This window comes from Oratosquilla oratoria, chromosome 23 (genome assembly GCF_046742065.1).
Source record: "Oratosquilla oratoria isolate Oo_2021 chromosome 23, ASM4674206v1, whole genome shotgun sequence".
NCBI lineage: Eukaryota > Metazoa > Arthropoda > Malacostraca > Stomatopoda > Squillidae > Oratosquilla > Oratosquilla oratoria.
In genome coordinates, this window is record NC_134799.1 from 19,497,858 (window position 1) to 19,503,303 (window position 5,446).

General features: G+C 40.8%; 1 protein-coding gene across 1 annotated transcript in view; it reads left to right on the forward strand.

Moving 5' to 3' along the window:
• The first annotated feature begins 327 nt into the window (after window positions 1-327).
• Window positions 328-5,446, forward strand: part of LOC143038004 (Na(+)/citrate cotransporter-like) — a 105,143-nt gene continuing 100,024 nt past the window's right edge. Inside the window, exon 1 of the mRNA XM_076206820.1 lies at window positions 328-724. The gene's annotated coding sequence lies outside the window, so the exon portion shown is untranslated. The remainder of the gene's footprint in view (window positions 725-5,446) is intronic.

A 5,446-nucleotide genomic window follows, 5' to 3' on the forward strand; every position in this document is an offset into this window, starting at 1 on the left:
ATATCGGTAACAAAAGACTATCATACTAACCGAAACATAATAATACACACGCGAATACAAACAGGAGACGCCAATCTGCATGGGAACGAAGTGTACCGGAAGGAATACAAGAGGAACTTCTATTTTGATGAATAGAACGAACTTGGCCCGCTCGTGCACACCCAAGCGTCTCGTCATAAACGGACGGGAAATCTCTCTCCTGGAATAAAAAAAAAATGCGACGTAGGAAGAAAAATAGCTCACGCAATAGCAGGATTGGGAAAATGAAGTCTTGTGTGGAGTGGTCTGTAGTGTCTCGGGGCCTCAACACGTGAGATCGACATTGCACCTCTCACAGCTAGGAATCTCGAATAACACTGGAAACTACTATCCATACTGAACAAGTTGATGAAGTGTGTAACGTGAAAAAATCTAGATCGGTTTCTTTACGAGCTCTTATCTCTCACCCGGGAAGGTAATAACTGTCAAACACTATTTAAGAGAAATATCCAGTATCGTGTTGAATCCCACACTACGGTATCTACACATTCCCACGAAACGCAGGTTCAAGGTTGGAGTTGCCGGAGAGACCTTGCCAGAGAAAGACACCTCCACGCTCTCGGCTGTAGGAATCATTCTGTTGCGAGGCACCGCACAGGTAGCACAGAAGTGCAACTGTTCTTGCAGCTGGAACGAACGTGTATGGTCTCCCGAAACTTACTGTGAATTTTATAGCCATCTTTGGGTGAGTACATGTTCTTAGTGTTTCCTGATATGTATTCGTTCTGTAGAAAGGGCGAGTGTGGGCTTTATTCTTACTATTTCAATTGGAATTGTAATGTCCGAGCTTTTGGCAGTGTATTTGTTACGGTGTATCGGCCCTTCGCTGTTGCGTATGTTCGTGGGAAGTGTTCCCTCGACTGAATATAGGTACAGGTTGTGAAACACAGCTAAATATTAATCAAGAAAGTGTGTGTGTGGGTGGGAGGAGCTTCATTCCACTGATTAAAACCACCTGGCGGTAACTCGAATGGAGGTATAAATAATTATATTTACCAAATGGAGTATCTGATACGGGAACAGAGAGCGACCTGTGAGTTTTATAAGGCACCTGTCTTTGGCGAAAGGTTGATAATTAAATCAGACGAAATGCGGGGACCCTCAACCCACATTGTCAGTCACACTGACGAACCCGTTCCATCCATAACCTTTTTGCAGTAATGTGCAAAGACATTGCAAGGGCAGGTGCCTTGGGCTGGAAATTGAGCACTTCACTCTTTTGTATTATTCGTATTTGGCAACTATCCGGTAGGGTGCAACACCATTTACCACATTATAATTTCTGAATGGTAAGAAAATGGAAAAAGTCTGAGAAATAATTTTTCATTCATTTTTATATGTTTTTGTGAAGGGTAATTTGGGGCACAGGGCAAAGGGGCAGGTGCTCGGGCACCCCCAGCCCCCCCCCCCCCCCTCTGCACGGGTCTGTCTTTTTGCACTGAAATTTTCAACGGTCTCGCGTCAAATTGAACTACATTTCCTAGTTATGATACAGTTAAGAGTTTAAAATTTAGTAATTAACCGTATTATAAAACGGCAGAGATGCAGGTTATTCCTTATGTGACGGACCTCCTGAGGCAGTCTGTGCGCTCCAAGGAATGTCTCTCTCTCTCTCTCTCTCTCTCTCTCTCTCTCTCTCTCTCTCTCTCTCTCTCTCTCTCTCTCTCTCTCTCTCTCTCTCTCTCTCTCTCTCTCTCTCTCTCTCTCTCTCTCTCTCTCTCTCTCTCTCTCTCTCTCTCTCTCTCTCCCTCTCTCTCTCTCTCTCTCTCTCTCACACACACACACACACACACACACACACACACACACACACACACACACACAATCCCGTAAAATACAACTAGGTAAATACAATTAGGTAAATACACACACTTACACACGACTCGGTGGCGCGGTTGGTAGAGTCCCCGACTGTCACTGCGGTGGTCTGGGTTCGAATCCTGCCCAGGGCTGAAATAATTTCAGTATCGCTGCGCTTCGAGTCTTTACTCCAACTGTCGCGGGCGGGGAGTTCGGGGTATATGTGCGTGTAAGGTCACAGGAATTACGGTCGTTTCGCCCTATACCCAGTTCGCCTCAAGTTAATTAGGGCGTTTAGCCCCCGAACGAACGGTCGTTTCGCCCCGAAATAACGGTTGTTTCGCCCCCGAACGAACGGTTGTTGGTTCGCCCCTCACTGTGTCACAGCATTACCCATAGATCGGTCATACGAGCTCTGAGCTCTCTTCCGGGAGGGAAATAGCTGTCGATTACGAGTCCAGCACGTGATCCAAAGACCAAGGTAAATACACACACGTTTTTTCATCTTTGTGCCATCTATTTTATTCTCTATATAATAAAGAAGTACAGTACAATAAGTATAGCTTTTTAGGAATATATCAACGATTACCCCATACCACCTGTCTCACCTGTGACACCTCATCGTGGCAAATTGAGGAAAAGCGCTACCACGTGTCATAGATTTTTTTTTTTTCAAATCGTTATCATAATGCTAAAAGTTTATGCTCATTGTGCTATCCAGCTTCCTTTTCTACGTACAGAATAAAAATAAATAAGATAGCACGTACATGGGAAATAAGAGAGACAGAGGGGCAGGTACTAAGGTTGGTTTGGTTGGATAGCTAGTGGTAAATAAACGTATACCACACCATGAACAGATTCCCTGGAGCGCAGAAACTAACTGACATCACCCAGGGAATTCGATCCTCGAGGTCAGGGAGCAATAGGAACAATGTTTGAGTTCAGTGTATATCAGCACAAAGCAAGGAAGCTTAACTCCCTTCCGAATAGTGTCACAGAGACGAATAGCATGGTTTGGGAACATCCGAAACAAATAGAAGTGTCGCCCGGTATGGAAGGGGTCAATCGAGGGAGTACCCCACCCAGAATGAAAAGTAAAGTGCTACTAAGTAGGAATAGGTTCTACAAACAAGTTAAGTGTTTTAACGTCTTATTCGAGATAATGATTGCCATGCACAATTACGGGAACACAGTTGGATCTTCCAATACTAACCAGAACAAAATTCTTGGTGAAATGTTTAACATGTCTCAGATCATTAAGTGGTTTAACTGAATGACTGGAAACCTGCAGTCTCATATCGGCTGGTAATGGGCACCAGGCCTTCCCATGGACCTGTCTGGAAAGAAACAATGGGCTCTTGTTTCCGTCGTGTTAGTGTAAAACAATCTCGTCGGAAGAGGAGGGGGAAGGAAACAGTCACTGGTTGTCACCTCTTCTGTATTAATAGGAACAAGAGGTTCGTTGCGCCAACAACTACCTCTTCCGATATATATATATATATATATATATATATATATATATATATATATATAATTTTTTTTTTTTTTTTTTTTTTTTTTTTTTTTCTTCTTCTTCTTCTTCTACGACTAAGCTCGAAAAACCAGTCCCTAGCAATCTTTGTAACATCTAATAATAGATACTGGCTGACGGTCTGGTCCCGTTTAGTATGTATACAGGAGAACTCTTGCAAATGAAAGCGTTGGAATAGTTGACAAACTCGTTAAGGCTACAATTGCGCTTGTTTGGCGATTAAAGCGTTTACTCAAGTAGGCTGTATATGTACCTTTTTGTCTAGTAATTATTCATTTCTCATGAACAAAGTTAATTTTTGTAGTGAGAGTGGCTGGTTGCGAACATTTTCGCTCAATTGAACGAAGTGTGTACTCGAGGTTTCGCTCACCTGCTCGAGGCAAAGTTGCTGCTCACATGTGGCTCCACATGACTTCAACATAACACGAAGAAGCACCGTCTCAAACAACATTGACCCCTTAGAACTTGAAAACAAGTAGTGCATTCCATTCTTGAATGATTAATGATCAATGTTTCTCAATCGGGCTTTCCGGAATTCTTAACATTACGCGAAAGAGGAGTTGGGGTTCTGTGATTAGACTTATTATACGAAATTTCATGACAAAACAAAGATATTCTTTGTTTAAACCAGTTACAGATTGGGAATACTTTGTCCGTAAGCTGCTTGCAGGGGTTACCACCAAGGAAGTCGTTCTTCCGTGGCTCTAGCTTCCCTGAATGGACAGGTTGACGGTCGCCTACCACGAAGTGGTGGAAAAAAGTAAAGAACCTATGGCAGAAGGCGCGTAGCTGCAGCTGAACCATCACCTTAGTCACATCATGCGTTTGGACTGTTGTCGATCAGTCAGTGCAGGACTCTGGGAGAGGCGCGGGATTTGATTCCACAACTAAGCAAATGTGATGCCAGCACGCTGCCGGTTACCCCATCAGCGCAAAAGTCCTCTCCAACAATAAATACTTCGTTTCTCTTCTTCACTATTCACTTGTGACATTATTATCAAGTTAACGATAATGTGTTTAAAAACATGGAAAATACCCGTCATTAATTTAATATTTTGATGTTTCTGATAAACGTGAAATGTTGTATCGTACCGCAACTGAAAACGGTCATAATAAATTTTGGTACTGTGCAAGACTTAGTATACGCGCCTGTTTATTTATTCACTTTTCATTTAATTAACTATTTGTTTCTGTTTGTTTTGATATTACAATAATTACGAACAAGCATCCACCACCGTAACGTTTCTGAATGAGCACAAACAGTTGTATTGTGACATAGCGGAACAATGTGTTGAACGAGTATATATAACCTTGGCCTACTCACTTCAGCATCTTCAAGTTCGGATGTTACTCCAGTTCGTGGGCAGGCTTCCCCCACTCGTCTCAGTCATCATGGATTCTCGTCACTATCACCTTTTCGAACGAGAGGTCCCCTTTCTTTTCTTTTTCTTTTCATTTGTTCCTTTTCGTATATTGTGTTAAGAAAGCACAAGAGAGAGATTCCTCTATTGTTTTCATGATTTCCTTTGTCTCCTTGTATATGAGCCAAATCGCCTAAGATCCATGACCCTCTGGCGTTTCCTTTCATGTCTTTGCATTATGTATCAGGCGGTGTAACCATTCCATCATTTCTTCTCTTTAACCCTTTACTGGGAATTTGTCATTACTATGTGACTTTATTTATTATTATTATTATTATTATTATTATTATTATCATTATTATTATTATCATTATTATTATTATCATTATTATTATTATCATTATCATTATTATCATTATTATTATTATTATTATCATTATTATCATTATCATTATTACTATTATTATTATTATTATTATTATTATTATTATTATTATTATCATTATTATCATTATCATTATTATTATTATTATTATTATTATTATTATTATTATTATTATTATTATTATTATTATCTTTATTATTATTGTTATTCCAACTTGGATCGTAAGAGACGAGAAAAACGGAACGTGAATTGGGACCAGGCATCCTTCTCCCTGTAGCCCCACAGTGGACATTCCTAAAAACAAATAAGTAAAGGCATAGGAGCGTCTAG